At 42.6% G+C, this 24,078-nt stretch overlaps 1 protein-coding gene across 3 annotated transcripts in view; it reads left to right on the forward strand.

Moving 5' to 3' along the window:
• bcar1 (BCAR1 scaffold protein, Cas family member) overlaps window positions 1–24,078 on the forward strand; it is a 124,850-nt gene that overhangs the window by 70,116 nt on the left and 30,656 nt on the right. The gene's annotated exons all lie outside the window — the stretch shown is intronic.

A 24,078-nucleotide genomic window follows, 5' to 3' on the forward strand; every position in this document is an offset into this window, starting at 1 on the left:
ACTTTCTGTTTGATGTGGGGGGGGGGGGGGTTCTCACTGAGGATCCTACACATTCATGGAGTTTTGACTATTGCATAAAGTTTGAAAAAAAAAAACTCTTGACCACATGATACTGGGCAGTGGTTAACATACCAACCAAGATAGAAAGCACAGTTCAAACAGGTCAAGGAAGGGTGTGTCTTGAGGACCTCAATAAATAACCCACTTCTGCCTGTTCCTTAAATTTTCTTTTTGGCATTGTTAGTTTTGATTGTCATTTTAAAGTGGACAAATCGTACTTTTAAATCCTCCATTTTCACATGTTGTTTATTCAGCTGAGGTATACTGTATATAGTGGAACTACAATTTTTTGGTCTGAATACCTTGTCATTGTTGCCCCACAGGTGCTCATTTGCCCCTGTTCTGAGGTCTGTCTGGGGGCAATTTGTTTTGGCGCCGTCTCTTTAAATGAAAATCCCCACTGAGTTTTTGTAATTCGTCAAAAAACGTAATAGATGATAGAGAAAACTGAACTGATTGAAAAATATGATCCACACAGATTTTAAAGATATCTACCAGGACAGACTACATAAAATGTTTCTGCACTCCTAGAGCCTCCAAGTACACAACAAAATGTATTTAAGGCAGAAAAAGTGGATTTTGCATGATATCTGCCCTTTAAAACTACAAAGCCCTTATTTATTTGTTTTTTTTTTTAATTAAAGATAACTTATTTTGGCAATATATATAGGGTTATCAAGGGTTTATTTATCTGTATAACTGCCTTCTAAGACGTTTATAAAGTGACATTTACAAAGTTGGCATTACATTTTATAAATGACTTGGAAAAATCAGCATCCAACTTCAATGTTTTCAAATAGATTTTTTCCCTTTGTTTGAGAATCTCTGCCCTCCGACAGACTGGCGACCTGTCCAGGTGAACCCCGCCTCTCGCCCAGTGAACAATGGAGATAGGAACCAGCAACCCCCATGAGGGATTAAGTGGATCAGAAAATGGATGGATGGATGGATGGATAGATGAGAATCTCTGCACAGTTCAGAACCGAGCCACATACAGCCTCTTAACAATCCCAAAATTAGATCTGTGGGTAATGACATATTAAGCTAAATGAGAAGTAATCCCTACATTAACTCGACAACATTAACTCAAGACAGGTTGAAAGAATCTATACTTCAATGCAACATGTTGACTGAAGTCAAATATAAAGATTTGTGCTTATTGCTTTGGAGAAAGGATTGTTGATAAAAACGTATTGTTACTTCATCTAATATTATGAGACTAAACATGCCTGCAGACCTTGAGTGATGACGAGTGAATATAATCACAGAAAGCATTGTTAGCCAAACTGTAAATGGCATCAAGGTCTTTTTATAATGTGCACATTTCTGATGCAGTTGTCTTTGTGAATGTCCTATGCCCATCTTAAATCAGTTTCTGTTAACATGGGTGCTTCAGATAACAGTAGACATCGGCCCATTGCAACATCTATTTCTAACAGCAAACACAACCTAGATTTTGAGCTTATTCTGGAACTGTTAGTTTGAAGGATTGTGGTCAGCCAGTAGTCCAGTCATATACAACGGACAAAGCTCCTAATGTGGAGAGAATTGACCGACCTCTTGTTTACATCAACTGCAAAATGTCCAATTCAAACACTAAAACTCTCATGCCGTTCCAATATGAAGGAAGAAAATGTATATCACCAAACCATCAAATTACTACGAAAGACCTTTCTGAAGATCGGATTGTCAGAGGATTACTCTAAAACAGCTTCCTTTTTTCATTTTTCAGTACATATTTGAAGTTTAATGGTGTCAGAGACAGAAGAGATTTCAAAAAATATCTGTAAAGGTGATTTCTAGCAAAGACTTTAGTAGAGGGTTACGATTTCATCGCTTCTTAAAGTCTCTGTCCACATGGACTTGCAAATATAATTTTTTTTTTAAATGTTCACTTTGAAAAGCACTTTAAATGAAAATATTTTGCACATCAGAAAGTATTTGTTTTGTACGAAAGCGTATTACTGCCATATTACATGTGACAAATAAATTTAGGAGCAGTATCTTGTTAAAACGAGAAAGCTATCTTGTTATAACAAAACAGTTTCTCATTATAACGAGATAGTTTTCTCGTTATAACGAGATGATCTTTTCCTGGTTTTTATTTGTTTTAACACTTAACAGGCACTGTCCAGGCGGTCCTTTTGACTGCTGCTTATAAACCTCAATTAATTCACCTTGTAAGTTTAGAACTTACTAAATTCAATCAGCCAAACAATGTTTTATGAAACAAAATGACTCCAAAAGAGAGTATTTTTAATTTACCGGACAAGGTTTTGTTATGTATTAAGCTTGTACGTGTATCGATTATCATCATTAAATCAACAAACAAAACAAGCAAGTCTTGCCAAGCAATGCCACCGATAAAGCAATGAAATATATATTACACATCAACATATATAATGGACACCTTTATCACAGAAATTAAATCTAAACACCAATAATTACATTACTAAATAATGTTTAATAAACAGCGATCAACAAGTAGGAAATTAATAACAGAGGACACAAACTGGATGTGAAAAGGCTAAAGGGAGATATAAAAGCAAGAACATTTATATCATGCTAATTGTTTATGTTGAGGCTATACATCATTATTACCATCATCAGCTGTTATTTAACCTAGTTAAGACTCCTTGAGATCAAAGATGTCTTTTACAAGTATCCTGACAAAGTGACACTCTTTGTGTCTAGCGCAGATCTCCTCTTCGCCTGGTAGAACTCCCGCACATAGCTTTGCGCATCTGCTGTATGTGTCTGAGGTAGCTTTTTTGAGCTGGCTGCACTCTCGAGTCCTGATTGCTTAGATGACCTCCTTGTTCTACCTGTCTTGATGGCTGTCTCCCCAATCTCAGCTCGAAGCTCCTCTCCCAGCTTCTAAGCTGTTGCACTTTGGGAAGACAACATGGGCATTTAGTCCCACAAGGTCCAGTATGTGATAAACCCAGCAGTGGGCCATCTCCATGAACCACCACACCTTCCATTGCCATCTGATCAATGATGTCCATCATATTTTGTGTTGTCATAATAGTCTGCACAGACTGGATTTACCTTTGGTCCATCAGTGATGTTTACACCTGAGGGCAAAAAGCTGAGAAAAACATTTTCACTGGATTTCCCCCCCAGTGTCCTGTCTAGCAATGTGGCAATAAGAATTGATGTCTTAATGCCAGATAGAGCTCGACAGATTTTACTTTCACAAGTGGAGCAATCAGCTTTCACCATAGTGCTCCGCTTGATTTATGCACGTAAATAGTTTTATTGTGACTCCTGCGGGGAGATTTCAAATTATGTGGACACTACAATGGGAACGTAGGAGAGTAAAGGAAGAACAAGAAGAGGAAAAAAAGAAAGAGAAGAGGTAAAAGAAAGAAGAGATAAAAGGGAAAGAATGGCAAAACGTCTTCCGTCTGCTTCATCACCTGGAAAGAGAGATGTAAAAAGAACAGCACAACCAATTGACATAATATAACAGATACAATAGAGTAACACCTTGATACCATTGCTAAATCATATGTATTATTATTTAAACTTGACATGTATAATGTGATACCTGAGAAAAGAAAGTGAAATAAATAAATTACAGGCTTTCTGTATAGAAGTGAACACTTGATAGTACCTGGAACCCTGCACCTGTGGGTGTTTGTGAGAGTGCACTTGTGTATGTGAAATTTATCAGAAGAAAAATGCTCAATAGTGGTTGTGAAGAACCAAAGGCACGCCTTCCACGAGCACCGAGGCAGGCGCCAGGAGACCCATAACCCTGGACCCCCAAAGGGGCCCCTAAAGCAGGGCGCCTAAGAGGGGCCAACACAGGAAATCTGCCCCCCCCTCCAAGGAAAGAGGAGAGACGACCCAGAGGAAATCCCCCAGCCACGCAATGCCAAAGCCCCAAGGAGCCGCGGGGGGGAGCCTGTGGGCTCCGCTGGCAGCCAGCTACGCTGAAGTGGCACCAGCCATGGGCCCAAGGGCCCAGAGGCCCCAGGGGCACCCCACCCCCACGGTGGGAGCCCCAGCCGGAGGCCCAGGCCCCGCGAAGCAGCCGCCAGGAATGGGCCGGCACCCACCCGGGAACCCGCCCCGAACCCGAAGGCCGCCAATGCACCAGCGGAGACTTGAGATGTTCTTGGGAGAGGGAGTGGTTCAGACCCGAAACTGGCAAAAAAAAAGGTTTATAAATAAATTAATCTCATTCACACCATCCCACCCTAGTGCCCCACTCACCACACACAGACACGCCATACACACATTTTCACATAACATTCCCATCCAACAATCACAAGTGGGGGATGGGCCACCACAATCCAACTATCCGATTGCCAGTGCCAGACCCCCGATCCCGCACCCGGACCAGACGCCCCCGTCCTAGGCCCCCCCAGGGAAGGGGCCAACATGACCCATACGGGCAAGCCACCCGGGCCCCACAGCAACCCCCCGCCAAGACCCCAGACCCGGTGGCCCGCTCCTTCTCCAGGCCCCAGACTCCGTGCCGCAATCGGAGAACGGGGGTGTGGAAAAGACCCCGATCTTCCCTACACCCGCTCAGATGTTGTGTTGTTGCATGTTGTACTCAAGTGTGTTTAAAACTGGGAGCACCGAAGGGGGTGCCTGGCACAGTCCACCCCCCCTCCGGAAGGTAGCTGGTGCAAGCGCACCCCCTCCAAGCAACTGCCCAGAACCCTCAATGTCTAAATGCGAGAGGGGGTGAAGGGAGCCATCCGAGGCGAGGCTCACACAACATAAGCCCCCCCCCCCAGATGTCTTCACCGCCACCCCCACCCCCCCCACCCCCATACCATGGCCTACATGTATGTGCGTTGTGAAAATGTTTGGAGTGAAAGTGTCTAAAATGCATGATAAACTTGGGGAGAGGGACATCATCAGAAAGTGGCAACCTAACCCTAACCTTCAGTAACACCCCCCTCCCCAAGGTCCTACATTTGTGGCAGCATGATGGAGCGGGCAGAGGGAGCAGTCTGGGGATGGGGAGAAAGGACTGGGGAGCCAGGGAGCCAGCTCCCCTACTGACTCCAATAGGCACCACCGTTCCCCGAAAGCCCACCCGGAGAAGGGGACCCCGCCAGCCGCACCACCATAGCCCGGGGGCCAGGGAGAAGCGGTAGGGCCTGTGACTCAACCACCCACTAGGAACAACACCTCCACCCCCCCCCCCCCCAGCCCACCCACCAAGCCTCCTGGCTTTCCCTAAAAAGAAAATAATAATAAATAATAAAAAATAAATAAATAAAAGGGGGGACCCTGGCTAGCCAGCCCGCACGAGCCATCCACAACCCCACCCCCCAGGCAAAACCCGCACCGGGAGACGGCACGGACCAGGACCAAGACAGGGGGCCGGACACAAAGCCCACCAAAACATCCACATCCACACCCCCCCCCCTCCACTCGTAGATGTAATCCCTCCCCAACACTAACATTCAAACAACTCACCATACATACAACAATAGACATCCAGGCTGGGTTAGTCCCTGCTCCCCCTCCTTCCCCTCCCCCCACTAGCAGAGTGCCAACACAAAAAAAGGGAAAACCATCTGCCCTGAGATGTTAATGTCCATGCCCCCCTACCAGCTCAACAGGCCCTGGGCCCCCCAAGCACACCAGAGGCCCAGTGCAGGGGCAGACACCCGGACGCATGCCGGCCCAGATCCCAATCGGCATACCCCCGGAACCCGAATCCCCAAGGCCTCGCCTGGGCCCCCGCCTGAGGGCGGCACACTCCAGGGACCCCCGGACCCACCCCAGACCCACCCAGCTGCAGCACAGCTACCAGGTCAGTAACCCATGTCTGTCACTGCGGAACTCCCCAAGAGCGCTGCAAGCGGCCACTGAAGGCCACCCCTAGGCCTCCCAAGCCCCTCCCAGATGGAGGCAGCAGATCCCAGGGTCAGACCCACCAGGCGCCCCACTCCGAGTGCACTCCAGAGCCCCAGGGACCCCCCTAGCCAACCACTGCGCCCTGCAGGACGCAACCCACCGCCCCCCATTCCATTAAGTGATGGTGCTGATCAAAGGAGCCCAGATAGATCTATCTGATGTGGATGTAGATGCTGTCACAAGATTAATATGATCCAACAAAAGATCTCTATACTGGTTGATACTGAGATTTTCCTTACTTTTCACATTCATGAGGATAGTTTTCTTTGCGATACATAAGGCAGTGAAAACTATGCAAACTATTTTTTTTCCAGAGGGCTTTCCTCAAAGTTACCCAGCAAGCAAACTGATGGGTAAGGTGCTGGTGAAGATTCTCAGTCATGCAGGTCATGGTCATTCCACTGGTCCACTCCTCGTTACAGAGGAGTGGACCAGTTTTGTCTCAATCTGCTGGCATAATGGCTTTAACAACCGCCCATTGCTAGGGGTGGACCTGTTTCGGTTGAATTTGCTTGTTATCTAAGCCATTGCAAGGCCAGAACCTCTGGACTGGTGTGCATAACCAGAACGCATGAATATAATTATCAGGATGATTGCCTAAGCAGTGTTGACAGATATTAGATTGTGCCAAATCCATCTTGAATAGTCTTTGTCCTGTGTAGTGTACTCTGTGAAGCATTTTGTATTGTATTAGTTGTAAATTGTAATATGCTTAAATGTATTTCTAATTATAGATTTAATTTGTTCATATTCTAAGAATTTATTTTTACTAATGCCATATTGCATATTTAGTTTGGCAAAAGTGATAAACTCAGTTCCATCAAAAAAAAATTCCAGGTATTCAATACCTTTATTCTTCCAGTATGTAAAGTTTATCATATTATTATTTTGTAGGATATCAGGGTTGTTCCAGATAGGTGTACGACTGCATGGGATAAGTGATGACTTCGTCAATTTAAGAAACTCCCACCATGCTGTCATAGTGGAGCTAATGTTAATATTTTTAAAGCATGTATGCCGTTTTATATTTGAGCTAATAAACGGCAAATCTGAAATCGTGAGATTATTGCATATTTTCTGTTCTATGTCTATCCAGGGCTCGTCTAAAGGATTATATTTTATCCATTTAGTGATGTATTGTAGTCTACTTGCTAAGTAGTAGTTATGGAAATTAGGCAGATCTAGTCCCCCTCTGTCTTTAGTTTTCTGTAGCGTCTTTAAGCTGATACGGGGGGTTTATCTTTCCAAAGAAATTTAGAGATAGAAGAGTCTAGAGATTTAAACCAGTCAGATGATGGTTTATTGGGGATCATTGAAAATAAGTAATTAATTCTAGGTAAGACCATCATTTTAATCGAAGCTACTCTACCCATGAGTGAAATTGGAAGCAATTTCCATCTTTCAAGGTCCTCTTCTAACTTTTTTAAAAGCAGGATATGGTTAAGTTTTGGTAAATCCGCTAATTTAGACGATACAGTAATACCCAAATATTTAATACTTCCTGATTGCAGTTGTAAATCTAGGGAGTTCTGTAAAGAGCAATTAATTGGCAGTACTGTAGATTTAGACCAGTTTATAGAGTAATCTGAGACTTTTGAGAAAGATTCTAGTAATCTAATTACTTGAGAGAGAGAAGTGTTTGAGTGCTGGAGATAGAGTAATACATCATCAGCATAAAGACTAATCATATGCTCTATTTTCATGCATTTTATACCTTTGACAACATTTGTTTATCTAATTGTTGCTGCTAGAGGTTCAATAAAAATGGCAAAAAGTGAGGGGGAAAGCAGGCATCCTTGCCTAGTGCCCCTCTGGAGACAAAAACTGGAAGATATTTGATTATTTGTCCTGACACAGGCTGTTGGGAAGCTGTATAAAATTTTTAACCAATTTATAAAAAAAACTGCCAAAACGAAATTTATGTAGAGTAGGGTTAAAATTTCCAATTTACTCTATCAAATGCTTTTTATGCATCTAAAGACAATATATTGGATTTAATATTTTTACTGTAGGAATAATCTATTAAATTAAGTAATCTGTGTGTGTTTGTGGATGACTGCCTTCCTCTAATGAAACCAGTTTGATCAGGGTGGATTATGACAGGAGTGACTTTATCTAATCGTTTTGCAAAAGCTTTACAGATTATTTTAATATCCACGTTAATAAGGGATATGGAATGACAGCTGGTGGGAAACATAGGATCTTTGCCTGGCTTAAGCAGGAGACTAATAGTAGCAGAATTCATATTAGCTGGAAATCTGCCATTTTCCTGAATTTCCAGCTACATTCTGTGGAACGTTGGTGCCAGAATAAAACACAGTAGGGAATCCATCTGGACCTGGAGCATTTTTATTGGGCATGCTTTTTAGAGCTTCCTGAACTTCAACTGTTGTCAGCGGTGAGTCCAGTGTCGTTCTTTGGTTATCTGATAGTTTAGGAAGTGTTATTTTATCCAGAAATTGCTTGTTATTATCTGATGGATTTATCTGTGATGTGTATAAAGGTTTGTAAAAAGCCCTAGTATGGCAACAGATTTTAGCTGTTATTGCACTGCTGTCTTTGGCAAGTGTGCCAGACAAGAACAATTCAACAGTGGGCTCAGCATGAGCGGAGGACGAGAATGTTATATTTTAACATTGCGGGGTGTGAGCAGCTTCGCTGAACTGAAGTCACGCTTACACAGACGTTAAGCAAGGTATTTACAGTATGAGTTACTTCATTGGTATTATTGCTCAATTACAACTGTATTTACCCAGATTGCCCTGAACTGTAGTCCGGTTCCTGCTTTTGGAGTGGCCTCTGGTCCGCTTGGGACTCCCATATGTGTTCAGACCGCTCCGGATTTAAGTTAAACCGAGCAGAGACCTAGGTTTTGAGATGGACCCAAGTTCGCTTTTCTGGTCCGCATCAGAAATGGATTGCGCATTCACACCTCCCCAAGCGAACCAAACTTTCTGAGCAAAACAAACCAGAATCCAAATAAAGTGGACTAAACAAGGCCAGTGTGAATGCACCCATAGTCTAAGCTTGAACACAGGCTAATTTACCAGCAGCCACCCTCCCTGAGCCTACCAATAGCCATTCTATCTGTTCATCATTCCTATCTCCCTTTTTCCTCGGGTTTTTGGAAGTCCACTGAGTGGGAAATGCTAATTAGACGAATGTTTAGCTAAACAACGTTATATAAATATATTTTGCTTTTGTAATGCAGCCATATTTTTCTGCTTGGAGCATTCATTGCGTCTACTTTGACAGTAACAACTGCTCAGTAAACGATGAAGTAGAGCTCCCTCCAAAATTACAAACTATTTGAACACAGTTTATTAGTAAATGTTCTAAAAACAGTGCTGATTTAGTTCATGTTAATATTGATAGAAGTCAGACACATACCTGGCTTGCATGTTTTTCCATCGGCCTTAAGCTGTACTCCCGTGGGACAGGCGCAGCTGTAGAAAGGTTCGACCGGTGAGAGCAGGCAGAGGTGACTGCAACCTCCGTTATAGTTGCTGCATGGAGTTTTGACTGAAATGGCACAACGAAGAAGACAGAAGTCAAAGAAAAGAATGTGAATATAAGAACCAGGGTGCAATGTTGTTGTTTTTAACAGTGTCGTCTAATGTTGGTAGAAAGTGGAGGTGGGGCTAATCCATTCAGAACTTAAATTAAACAACTATTTTTAAAATGAATAAAATTTTCAAACTTGAGCATATTATATTTTTCCAAAATGTTACACTGATGAAATGTAATACAATGCAAATCTAGAGAACAGTAGACTGGAGAACAGTAGAACTCAGCAGAGTGAAAGAAATAGACCCTGATGTCCTCCAGCAGCCTAGGCCTATCACAGCACAACTATAGAGATAGCTCAGGGTAACATGAGCCACTCTAACTATAAGCTTTGTCAAAAAGGAAAGTTTTAACATTAGTCTTGAAAGTAGACGGGGTGTCTGCCTCACGGAGCAAAACTGGGAGTTGGTTCCACAGGAGAGGAGCCTGATAGCTAAAGGATCTGCCTCCCATTCTACTTTTAGAGACTCTAGGAACCACCAGCAGACCTGCAGTCTGAGAGTGGAGTGCTCTGTTAGGAACATACGGGGTAATCAGAGCTCTGATATATGATGGAGCTTGATTATTAAGGGCTTTATACGTTAGAAGGAGAATTTTAAATTCTAGTCTTGATTTAACAGGAAGCCAATGAAGGGAAGCTAAAATTGGAGAAATATGATCCCTCTTGTTGATTTTCATCAGAACTCTTGCTGCAGCATTTTGAATCAGCTGAAGACTTTGAACTGCATTTTGTGGACTTCCTGATAGTAAAGAATTACAATAGTCCAGCCTTGAAGTAAATTTATGTATCACCTCTGGCAGTTAAACGCTTCTACAGTTTTGCAAAAGACACACATTATTGTGGAGTAAAAGTACTGTCCCACTTGGTTGAACTCTCATCACTGACAATAGAAGACACCAGAGCATGAAGATAGAAAACGAGTATCATCAAATGCTCCTGTGTCCTTCTGTGTGTGTGTATGTTTGGGGGAGTGGAGAGGGGACAATAAGATTTATTAATTATTCAGCTTCTTTGTTTCAGTTGGATGACTGCTTTAAAGTGGCAGCAGGTGGCAAGCTGTATACGTTGGGTGTACAAATAGGTGTATGTTTGGTGGAGGCACTGTTGCCGCCTTGCTGCCTCTTAAATGGGACCTCATCTGTGTTCTGCTGTTTGTCTCAAAGTGCTTTATGATTAATTGATGAGGAGAACCCTGGGAGAATTTTGTTACATTGTTTTTCCACGCTACCCAAGAGGACCATAAGAACTGTTTTTTTTTTTTTGTTTTTTTTTTTTTTAGAAATAAAACATTTGCTACATCTTGGTCAGCCATCCACAGTCAAATGAGATGTCAATGTAGAGGTGAATGCAGTACAAATTAAACAGACCATTTTTTTCAGTAGTTTATTAAACTAGCTTAGCATTTTTGTGTCCAGTAATGAAAATCGATCATCTCATCAAGTTTTTGTGATATAACTGTAAAGATTTTTTGCATTTGCTTTAGTTCACATAGGTTTACTTAGTAAGTACCACTTTACAGAGATTAAAATAGAAGAACTTGAAGATAACACAAAAAAAGTTCTTAAAATTTAGCAATTTGTTTCGTGTTTTCCCTGAATGTTGGATAACAGCAAATCTAGATATCTCTTAAAAACAAGGGTATATTTTGATTCGGTCTTCTGCTGGCTGTCTGACCTTTGGCCTACTTTTTCATCTTTGTCACTATATCTTTAAAATGAGAGTTTAACTAAAACTCATAAATTGCCATCATCTGGTTCTTCTAGCCAAAATAGATTAGATGTGAGCAATATATCTGTGCAGTGAAAACATCAAATCCTTTTGGACTAAAGTCTGTGTCTATACTATAAATTAACAGAGTTTATATTGCACCTTTCTAGTCATACTGACCACTCAAAGCACTTTACACTATAGCTACATTCACCTAGTCACACATTCATACATCTATACGCAGATCGGTAGGCAACTTGGGTTTAAGTGCCTTGTCCAAGGGGACATCAACATGTGAGAGAAGGAAGCTGCAATCGAATCCACAACTTTACTTTTTCTCCAAACAGACTGTCATGTTTGTTTACCGATGTACTCAGGACAGGACTAAAAGTTTTGAGTTTTATTATGAAAGGTTGCTGGATGGTGGGTGATGAAGTCCGGAGGATCAGGGTTACAGAGGATCAGAGGTGTAGGTGATGGCAGGGGCTGACAGCCCGGAGCGAGAGTCCATAATAACCGGGTGGCCAGGAAAGCTCAGTGCTGCTCGGCTAGCAGACCCCGTAGCAACACCAGGCACAGAGCAGAGCTTCTCCACGGTGGCTAGTCTGGTTAGCAGTTCTCTGGAGACACCGGGGCGCAGAGCAGAACTTCTCCAGGAACAAACATCAGAGTACAGAGTTTTTAGAGAGACTGGCAGGACTAACCTTAAACAAGAGAGCAAAACAAATCTTCCAGGGCAAAAAACCGGGGACTGGCATGGAGAGGTGGATAACAGAAGACGGCCCAGTGCTGACCTGAAGACAGAGGGAGGTTTAAGTAGAGCACTAACAGGTGAAACAAGGGTCTGACTAATTAACAAGCAAATGATATCAGGTGTGACTGACTGCTGAGGAGGTGAAGTGAAAATAACTGATGACTGAAAACTAACAATAAAAAAAGTCAAACCTAACCCAAAAGAGATGAAAAAATGAAAATAACAGAAAAACAAAGCCAAACCAAAACTCAACCATGACACAGACATTAAAATGTGCGGGTTTTAGTTTTTATAATTTTGTTTAGGGACTTCTTTTTAGGTTAGTTGTAATGCTCTGCAATCAACCTTATGATGGCAGTAATGCAGAAAATAATGATACACTGGGACTGTCACATGCAACCATGTTTCAGGTTATAGAGAAAGGTCCAGAAGAAGGAATATATAAAGTGAGCAGCAGCTGTGTGGACAAAAATGTCTCGTTGATGTCAGAGGAGAATGGGTGGGCTGATTCGAAACAGTCACCACTTCCCAATCCAGAGGAGTAACTTTAGGATGTGGTGGAACAGGAGATTGACATTATGAATGTGCAGCTGACAGATCTGCAGCACCTGCGTGATGCTATCAGCTCGATATGGTCTCAGAGAGATTTCTGTCATGAAGAATTAGGACTGTCCAGATGGCAAAAGAGAGTCCAAACCCAAAGTATACCAGTATATTTTAGCTCAGAGGTGCATCATATTGCAAGTACATTTATCTGTTAAAAACAAAGTAACTCAGACAGGTCAACAAAGACAGAATGACATAGGTTGTTGTCCCCTTCCATGTTAGAAACAGGAGTATTAATATGTGACAAGATAACAATGCAGTATATAAGTAAAAATGGTTAGGCATTGGAATATTGCCTTATGCTGAAAATTGAATATGTTTCCAAGCCTAAATGTCCCCATAACAACAGTAACCACTATGTCTTTACAGCTCCATCTGGACTCTGCAGTAACATTAAACCATGTGTTGGAATCTATTTCCATTCTGGCATGTTTGTGTCCTTTTCAAGACATGTCCCCACCTTTCAGGCCATACTAATCTGAGGTGACCCCTGCACCCAGACCCAGAAGGTCTGGGTGCAGACCTCCCTCCCCTCCCCCCACTAGCAGAGTGCAAACCCATAAAGGGGAGAGCATCTGCCATAAGATGTTAATGTCCATGCCCCCCTACCAGCTCAACAGGCCCCCCAGCACACCAAGGGCCCCGGCAGGGCCAGACACCCGGGCGTACACCGGCCCAGATACCAAACGGCATACCCCACAGAACCTGAACCCCGAGGCCCTGCCAGGACACCCGCCCGAGGGCGACACACCCCAGGGACCACGGACCCACCCAACGGCCTCCCAAGCCCCGCCCAGATGGGGGCAACAGACCCCGGGGTCAGCCCCACCAGGCGCCCCACTCCGAGCACCCCCCAGAGCCCCAAGACTTAGGGACACCCCGAACCAGCCCTCGCGCCCCGCTGGACGCATCCCACAGCCCCCCATTCCACTAAGTGATGGAGCCAATCAAAGGAGCCCAGATAGATCTATCTGATGTGGATGCAGATGCTGTCTCTAGATTAATATGGTCCAACAAAAGATCTCTATACTGATTGATACTGAGATTTTCCTTACTTTTCCAATTCATGAGGATAGTTTTCTTTGCGATACATAAGGAAGTAAAAGCCAAGCAAACAATTTTTTTCCCAGAGAGCTTTCCTCAAAGTTACCCAGCAAGCAAACTGGTGGGGAAGGTGAAATTTTACAACTCAGGCACTTTGATAAGTCCTTACATATCTGTACCCAGAACCTCTGAACGGTGCATAACCATAAGGCGTGAATATAATTATCAGGATGATTGCCTGAGCACTGTGGACAGATGTTAGTGTGCAAAACCCATCTTGAATAATATTTGACCTGCATGGTGTACTCTGTGAAGAATTTTGTATTGTATTAGTTGTAAATTGGGGTTTCTAGTCATTTTGAAAGTTCTTAGATATATCTGAGCCAAGATGTTTTGTTTAAAGCTGACTGATAAATCCCCCTTCCATTTCATAATAGGAAGAGATATTGAATCATCTAGTTTAGTCAGTGTCTTGTATAATTTAGACAGTAGTTTTGGGGGGTTTAACTCTAGGAACTCTAATATATTAGTTTGAATTTGTAAACCACCTTTAATATGCTTAAATTTATTTCTAATTATAGATTTAATTTGTTCATATTCTAAGAATTTATTTGTATTAATTCCTGTAATATAGCCTGGCCAAAGTGGCTAAAGAAGGCAGTCAGGCAAAAGATGTCCAGTGCAGCCGGTGGTTTATTCACAAAAAAGTGTTACAAAAAATCTCCAAAAAAGAACTAAAAGGTTTAACATGGCTCAACAGATCAAAACTGAACATAAAGCAACCAAATTTAACGTCACGTGCACCCAGCTACACTGACCTGCTTTTCCTCCTCTCTCCTCTGACAGTTTGATCAGGGTGGATTATGACAGGAGTGACTTTATCTAATCGTTTTGCAAAAGCTTTACAGATTATTTTAATATCCATGTTAATTAAGGATATGGGACAATAGCTGGTGGGAAACATATGATCTTTGCCTGGCTTAAGCAGGAGACTAATGGTAGCAGAAAATCTGCCATTTTCCTGAATTTCCAGCAACATTCTGTTGGGAATCCATCTGGACCTGGAGCCTTTTTATTGGGCATGCTTTTTAGAGCTTCCTGAACTTCAACTGTTGTCAGCGGTGAGTCCAGGGTCATTCTTTGCCTATCTGATCATTTAGGAAGTGTTATTTTATCCAGAAATTGCTTGATGTCATTATCTGATGGATTTATCTGTGATGTGTATAAAGATTTGTAGAAATCTCGGAAAGTGTTGTTAGACTTAGACTTAGACATCTTTAATTGTTATTTTGTATGTACAGAGTGCATACAGAACAAAATTTAGTTGCATACAGCTTGTAATTAAAACTAAACAGTTGAAATGTAAACAATGCAGGAGAAGAGAACAATGAAAACTATTTGTATGTCCAAAAATGATGGTGCAAAAGGCATTTGTGCAAAAATGCATTTGGAAACTGCAAGTTCGGCAGTATTTGTAATGCTAGATATAGATGCAATGGTGCAAATGTGCAAAAAGTGGTGCAGGGTCCAGTTTAGAGTTCAGGGGTCCGTTCTTCGTATGTCGCTAACTTAGTTAGCTGGATTTGATTGTTGACGATTTGGCATGATCTCGGATCATTCGGTTCTTCGAAACTCATACTGGACTTGTCATAGCAACATGTCCGCCAGCTTAAACCTGCTCGAGAGCAGGCTTATTTCATGTAAACAGGATTAGATCGCAGCTTTATAAGCGGAGGAGATAGGGGAAGTTGTATCCATGTCGTCCATTTTTATGACAGCAACCTGTTGCGGAAGGTGCAAGAATAATTTGCTTTTCGAATTAATTGCGTATTGCGCAATAGACAGGATCCTTTAGCGCAGCGCGACAGTGTAATTGTAGAGAGATTTTTCTTGGTGGCTGTTATAAACAGACAAACACATCATTTAACAGTGGCTTTTAAAGAGGAAAAAGTGGTGTTGGAGCCATAAATAGAAAAAAATTAAGTTATTTGTATGATGGTTTGCTTTTTATTTTTATCATATTTGATATCACATTTGAAGTAAGATTTTTTCAGGCCATTTTATTGGGAAGTTTAGTTTTACTTTGAAAGGCTTGCTTCCTGTCGAGCCATATATTGTATTACAAAAAAACTATGGATGGATTATCTAGACACGGAGCAATACAGTTTTACCGTGTAAACTGTGTATGACTTGAAAAAGATAGAACTTCATTTTTATATAGATAAATAATTTTTTGTTAAAATTCCCAGTTTGCACATGTTCTTTACTTCCAGTGTCTAAGGAATGACACCGAAATTTGGATCTCTTGACATAACAAGTGGCTTTTTAAAATAAAGTATAATAATTAAAGGCTAGTAGAATATTCTTGTATTTCACTTTTACTTGTCCCCATGTTCTAGTGGATCCTGTGGAGGCTCTGATATAAAAGAACAAAGTAAATATGAAATTATTAAAATGCAAAAGTTCATACTGTAGAAAGTGATAGAAACATCTACCATGGACAGTATTTATGCATTAATTTGTCTGCTGCTTTTTGCCAGCCCTCTCTCCTGGCTTTAACAGACTTTGAGGTGTTTCCTGTCGTTTTAATTAATGATTCAGCATTACCTTCCATTAAAAGCTCTTGTTCTGCTTGAGAGAAAAACTGTGGGCGTTCTTTGGCCATGCTGAACAGCCAATAGCAGCGCTGCTGATCAATGTTTCTACTATCGATACATTTCCCCTTTTAAACAAACGCATGAATGCGCAGTTATCTCAGATAACTCAATCCAGCCATACTTGGATTTTCCCCGTGTTCTCTGCTCGGTTGGCCGGATTCCCCGATACTGGACCTGGATTGCTTAGTGACAAACGCCTCAAGAAAACCCCAAGTCAAACCGACTTACTCATCAACCGCTCAACAGCTGTGGTCTCCTCACAGAAGGATTCAAGTCTCACCGCAGCTCGCCTGTTTCTGCCAAGCTCTCCCGGCGATAAGGTCAGTGCGTCACAAGAGTCTTATCATTTATTTTGTGACCAAGTCTAACTCTGCGCCTTCGCCCTCAGGAGTTTTCCGGCCAGTGAGCGCGAGCCACAAGAACCGGAGCGGACTGTTCGAGTCTCTGAATAAATCTTTAAGTTTGACTGACCTGTTGTGTTGAATCTTGGATCCAGTTCTCGTTGCATTACACAAAGAAGTTGTTTAGTCCGTTAAGAAAGTCAGCATCAACTTCACCCACCGGGGAGGGCGTGTTGTATTCTGTTATTGCCCTTATGCCTTTCCACATGCTCCTGGTGTTGCTGGCGTCATGGAAAAGCTCCTGGATTTTCTTAGTGTGGTTTCCACTTTGTTAACCTGATGGCACGGTTCAGGTTGGCTCTCGCTGTCCTCAGTCCCACCTTGTCACCAGACTTGAAGGCTGAGTTCCTTGCTTTTAGCGCTTGACGGACCTCCACAGTAATCCAGTCCAATCCAGTCGTTGGTTTGCTCGGGTGATGATGGTCTTGGTGGTGCTGACGTCCTCAATGCATTTGTTGATGTAGGCTGACACAGTCATGGCGTACTCATCAATGTCCATCTTGTCCTAATAAGTTGCTGCAGCTTTGAACATGTTCCAGTCAGAGCACTCTAAACAGTCCTGGAGTGCCTCCATTTCTCCTTCAGTCCACACCCTCACCTGTCTCACTGTAGGTTTAGCTCTGATCAGCAGGGGCCTGTATGCAGGGAACAGCATCACAGAAAGATTATCTGAAGAGCCCAGGTGGGGGCAGGGGGCTGCCTTGAATGCGCCTTTAATATTTGTGTAAACCAAGTCTAGAGTGTTCTCTCCCCGAGTTGCAAAATCATTTGTTTACACATTCCGGATCATGTAATGTATTACCAGTTGAGTCAGTGACTGCAAATATAGTCGTTTTTTCTTTGTTTATTTTTAGCTGATTATCTAAGAAGCTTCCCGACTTATTGCCCTGTTCAAAATGCGTCTTTGTATTAAAAATTTGTTTTGTTTTTCAATATATTCGTTAAATTCTAATTTTACTTTACAGATTTTACCCAACTTTTCCTCTTCTTGGGAGGTTTCTAGTAACTTAATTTTTTCTTCTAATTCCTGAATCTTTTTGTTTTCTGTTTTTTTTTTTTATGAGATGAGAATTAAATTATTTTTCCTCTCATCACTGCTTTCCCTGTTTCCCATAGTATAGACGCTGATGTGCCTGGTAGATCATTGCACTCCAAATATGAAGCCCACTCTTCTTTGAAAATTTTTATGAATTCTTCATCTTTAAGCAGTGATGTATTAAATCTCCAACTCTTGTTTTGTGGGCTTATTTTTTATTTATTAGGGTTAAAGTAACAGGAGCATGATCACTGACAGCAATAGGATGAATTACAGCCTCCGAAACGTCAGACAGGAGCGAGCTGCTGATTAAGAAATAGTCCAAACGAGAATAAGAATGATGGACATTTGAAAAAAAAGTATATTCCTTACTGTTAGGATGAAGAGATCGCCATGCATCGCAAAGACCAAAATCACTCATGTATTGTTTGACCATATTTAATGACTGCCAACTACGCTGAGCCCCTGTTGTATTCAGCCTGTCTATTTGCTCATTTAGACCAAAGTTGAGGTCCCCCCCAATAAACAGAGAGCAATCCAGGTGTTTGAAAGTGCATGGAAGAGTTTGTAGAAGAATGAGGGGTCATCAACATAAGATCACTTACAGTTGTAGGTGATTTATGGGTTTCTTGCAATAATACATCTGCCTTTAATCTTGTAAACTGGTTAAAAATCTTCAACTTTTTCTCTCTGGTGCCAGCTCAATGCACATTCCATGTCACAAACCTTACATTCACCATAGGTGTGAGTGAGAAGCTGAAAAGTACACGCCCCTGAAGAAATAGTTATACATAGACCCAGGTAGCATCATATAACGTGCTTTTGATTGTCTGGTCCACGGGAAAGAAACAGACGAATAAGATAATAAAGAAAGACAGAGAATTAAGAGAGTGCAATGAGTGAGAAAATGTGAAAGACGAAGAACCACAGCCCATGCCTTTTGTACCCAACCGTGACTAACAACCATACCGTGCCAAAGTTCTCTTGAGCTGTGCATATATTTCATTTATCATCGTGTTCCGTTCTATGCACTTTTATCAAGTGTCACATGCTTTAAACCCACCTGTTGTGCATCTAATAAAGCCATGGAGTGATCTTCTGATCCCTGAACATTAATATAAAAATTTTATATTAATCCCTGTCCATTAATCTAAAATTTGTTAACAGCTACCGTAGCTCTGACGCCTTCAATTATGTATTTTTTCCTGATTGGGAATAAAACTCTAACCTGATTCTAGCCAGCTGTATATCGTTCCGCCTAGCAGTGTTGTAGTCAAGTCACTATGCCTCGAGTCCGAGTCCAGGTTCGAGTCACCAGTGTTCAAGTCCGAGTCAAGTCCAAGTCATTAAAAAAAAAAATCCGAGTCGAGTCCAAGTCGAGTCCACTACTCATCCGAGTCAAGTCCGAGTCGAGTCACTATTGACGTGTGATGTATGACATGAAGCAGTAACATTCCATTGCACTAATAACTCTTTCACTGTAGTTACCCTGGTTTTACTCGGTAAAACTACTGCTTTTAAGACGTCTCCTAACCGTGGTTTTTAAATATTGTTGTTATGGAACGTGCAACAGCGACTCGAGGTACGCTGATAGGCCGCATATGAAGGATGTTAAAGCCGCAAGCGGCGTCGATCGGCCCTCGCAGCCAAGCGCACTCCGGCCTATTGGCCACGGGCGGGGTTCGCGCACCGCCGCGGTGCCGAGCGGCCGGCGGGGTTCGCGCACCGCCGGCCGCCGGGCGGTGTTCGCTCACCGCCGGCCGCCCGCACCGCAGATGCTGTTACGCATTTTCCTCGCCCGTCCACCGGGCGATTCCCACAAACGCGTTCGGCAGTGTTCCCCCATGACTCACAACAAATCTGGTGCAGATCGATCGATGCAGCGAGGAGATACAGCCGTTGGATAATGATAATGCATTTGGCCACCGGACCGGACTAAATTGTTCGGCGGGCCGGAAAATTTATACCGATTCCTGGACGGTGACTACAAACAGAAAAAAAAAACGGCCGCTGACGCCATGAACGCCGAGCAGGAGAAAAACGACTTACCTTCTATCGAACTCGGCCCGTTTTCCCAGTCTTTCTAAGACCTCGACACTCAATCCATCGTTTGAGCTGAATGTTGGTATGTTGTTCCATAGTTCTACCAGTAAAACGGGCGCCTGGACATCCTCTTGTGAAAGTTTAACAGCTGTAAAGTCGGTCATATCGTTGTATCTGTTGCATGTGTAATGGCTGGTTGCTACGTGCGCTCTCACACTGTTTGCCCAACCTTAGCGGCAAGGGGCGTTGCTCATGAGGTGGTGACGTCACGTGCGCGGTACGACATTTAGATATTAAAATCATACACCAAATAATATTCTAATGACATATTAAAATTATAGCCTAATGATATAAAAAAAAGTTGAGTCTTTTTCTCAATTTCCGAGTCAGAATGATCTGAATGTAGGAGTCCGAGTCCAAGTTCGAGTCATCAGTGCGCAAGTCCAAGTCAAGTCACGAGTCTCTAAATTTAGCTAATGACTCGGACTCGAGTTCGAGTCTCGGACTCGAGTACTACAACACTGCCGCCTAGCCTCACTCACATCCAACTGGGACCTCTTCCATAGAAAGTGATTTCTCCAACCCATGTTATTGTCTAGCCAATCAGGACGCAGGGCTGGAGTTTCATACATGTGACGTAGTGGAGAAGCGACCGTGAGACTGATTCAGACAATGGCGGCTCGCATGGAGGAAGCTAGCGTTAACATTGATGCTGCTATTTCTTCCGTGTTGTCCAATCTACCTAATATTGTTTCATTAAAAGAACATCAGAGAACGCCTCTGAAGGCTTTTGTTGGTGGAAACCATGTTTTCGCCCTTCTCCCGACCGGATTTGGCATGTTTTGTTTTCCGGGGCGCGCCCGCGGCGGAGCGGTTAGCGGTTAGCGTGAACCATGTTAGGAGGCCTTAAGTCCTCAATGCGGTCGGCCCGGGATCAACTCCGACCCGCGGCGCTTTGCCGCCTGTCTTCCCCCCTCTTCCTGTCAGCTCACTGTCAATAAAACGCGTGCCACTAGAGCCGCAAACACATAAAAAAAAAGGTTTTGTTTTTTCCTGCGTCGCTCTCACTGCGTCACGGGTTAGCTTCGGTGTGAGTGGTTGAAATAGCACGTCCATAAAGATGACAGACAAGTGGCTTATCCAATCATATGCAAGGATTTTTGATAAGGCCCAGCCTTCAATAAAGGCAGTTCCTATGGAGGTGTCCCAGATGGATGAGTGGAGCTAGGCGGAGCGACATCCATCTGGCTAGGGTCAGGTTAATAAAACTCGCCTACGATCGAGGATTTCCTTTGGAAACTGGTCATTGACGCTGAAATCCGTTTCTCTCAGCTCTCTGACCCGACTTCTGACCTGCTCTTTTTGTTTATAATGTTCAAATTTAGCTACAATTGGTCTAGGACAGGTTTTATTGGGCTTCTTACCTCCAAGCCGGTGCAACCAATGAAAGGTGATGTTTTTTACCTGATCCGCCGGGATTTTCAGCTTCTGCTGGAGGAACTCCCGGATTGTCACCTCGGGATCCTCCTCCTGCTGCTCCGGGATGCCTGCAAAGATGAGATTATCTCTCATACTTCGCAACTGCATGTCCAGAATGGATTCTTTCATCTTCCTATTTTAGCCGGGCTTTCCCCCATCAGCGCTTTGTTCTCGGAGGTAACGGAGGCTAACTTGCGCTTGGCTTTATTCCACTGACTTGAAACTCCTTATGTAGGACTTCTACCAGCGTCCAGGCTGGTTAGCTTTTTGTCGATGGATTCCAGGACGTCGCTGTAGCTCCTGTCTGGAGACAAAGTAGAAGCAGCACTGGTTGAGCTCGAACGGGAGCGTTTGGTTGATGGTGTGTTTGTCGTTGTGGAATTTCTTGGCTTCCCCATTACAATGTTCTCGAAACACTCAGCTCTCCAGGCTCGTCAAGGTCTCCTCGTCCAGTTTGTTTCCTCGTAAAATATTAGACAATTGTTAATTGTATGCTGCCATTTTACTCACGCACAGCTCTCGCGAGATCTCAGCCGCACATTCCGCCTCTCAGCCACCGCCAATCTCTTCCATTAATTTTCAAACCTTTCTATGGCCTAATCCTGACCTTAGCCTTAACCCTAACCTTTACTGGTTTTTACCTAACCCTAACCTAAACCTGATTGACACCTTAATCCTAAACCTAACCCCTAAAAAACAATGTGAGGACCTTTTTTCGATCCTCACTTTACATCAAAGTCCTCACTTTACTAGTAAAATTAGCAAAACATGTTCTTGTTGAGCTGCAAGTACAAAAAGACACACATACTGTACACATCATAGCCTCTCATCAACAAACTAAAGCAAGAATAATCATGTTTAGGACTGAAGGTTGTATTGCCATCCAACTGTTCTAGTTGGAAGCTTTTTCAACTTTAAGACAGCCTCAATTACTCACCATTGTGAGCACAAATGGGTTTTCATTAGGTTACTGTCGTTCAATGTGAGGTTGTGAACCCAATCATGTGGGGCTTTGAGTTTACAAACCTGGAACGCAAAGCTTGCAGGGTGGGTTTCAGTCTAGTCAGGTTCATGGTATAATAAAAAGAATGTAATTAGGAGACTGGGGATGGGGGCTGTGGGGACAGGAGTTGTCTGGGTATGGCACTCCTTATCTCTTTTTTGATTTCTCCTTTTTAAAGCAGGCAGAAGTAAAACAGAGACCACAGCGACAGTGACATGGATGATGAATTTGGCATGTCCAGTAATTCACAAAACCCACCAACTTTATAACTATATTCCAACTATAATTATCTTTTCTCTATTTTATCTTTGTTTTTAAATGTCTTTTACTGAAAAAATGTTACAATAAAAGATGTTTCGTTGATCGTAACATCTTTCCTGTATAAATCCATTAATTTGTATGGAAAGTTGAGCTCCCAGCTGTAGCTGTGAGCCATGCATACTTATTTGTTCCTTTGTTAACATGAGACTTTCATTTTGGGGTTTAAATCCTCTTTTAGTTTGTGGACCGAAGCCCACACTTTGGTTTCAAGTTGCCCACGCTTCTCTCTTTTGCACAACCCAGAGAAAGCAAGCTATTAAAGAGAGGCGGAGCCTGAACTGTTCTGCTAGTGACGTGGGGTGCATTTCTAAGAGCGAAGGTCATCTGTTGAACAAAGACTTCTGCTTGACGTAATCAAGAACATGGAACAAAAGGAAACATCCCAGCTAGTGCCACGCACAGCTTGTTGTGTTGTGCACTCATACTTTCATGTGGAAGAATTCTCCGTTACTGAATCTTTCTGTGTGTGAATGGATTTATTGTTTATAGGTCAGAGTAGTCTCTGCTTTTATGAGAGCCATGATTCAATTGGAGAACACGAAACAGGCTTTCTCTTTGATGGATATTCAGGTCAGTGAGTATGAGAGTATACAGCCATCCTTAGGCCAAAGTTCTGGTTTGAGACGTAAGAAGAGGAGCCATACTGGATATGCTGAGAGAGCTCTGTGTATTCAGTGTGTTGGAGGTTGGAAATTCAAATTCCTTTATTTCAAGGCTGGAGCAGATTAACCAGAAATATGAATGAGTGAGGTTAATGATGAGGCTGCAATGTTGTATGCGTGTGTAACTTCAGTAATTTAAAAAGTGAAAGTCTTTTTTAAATTCATTGCAGACATACAGCTATATTAAATAATTGAAAATATTATTGAAAAGGTTATTTATTTTAGTAACTCAATTTGTTAAGTGAAACACATTACCTAGATTAATAACACACAAGCTGATATTTCCAAGCTTTTTTTCTAGTAATTCTGAAGATTTCCAGCATACAGGTAAAGGAAACATGACAAATGCCTGTTCCCCAGCTGTGTCTGCATGTAGTTTTATTATACCTTCAATAAACAGCTCAGGTGACTTTTCTGTGCAGTCAGAAACAGTGTGTACTTTCTCAAATGTTGCCTGTTTCTGCTGTGTAGTAGTCCCACAGACCTTAGCAAAATGGTTACATTTCTTGCATTTCTTGCATTGTCGTCCTTTTGCTGGACAATCCTGTGTGCCACTGTGCCCTTGTCTCCGCATGCACCACACTCTCTGTTCCTAGTGGTACCACTGCTGTCTGCTCCACTGGCCATTTTGCGTCCATGGCTTGTGTATTGCGTTTTATTTGCCCATTTGTTAACTGCATGCATGGACTGGCTAGCTGGGTTAGCAGCTGGAAAAACCATTGTTTTAGCTGCTGCTGCGACAACATCATGTAAAAGTGCATTGTCAATAGCATTTTCAAGTGTGAGGTCTGGACCGTAGCAGAGTAGCTTTTCACGCACTCTTGGCGAGTTTATGCCAAAAATAA

The sequence above is a fragment of the Fundulus heteroclitus genome, unplaced genomic scaffold (genome assembly GCF_011125445.2).
Source record: "Fundulus heteroclitus isolate FHET01 unplaced genomic scaffold, MU-UCD_Fhet_4.1 scaffold_39, whole genome shotgun sequence".
In the NCBI taxonomy this organism is placed as follows: Eukaryota; Metazoa; Chordata; class Actinopteri; order Cyprinodontiformes; family Fundulidae; genus Fundulus; species Fundulus heteroclitus.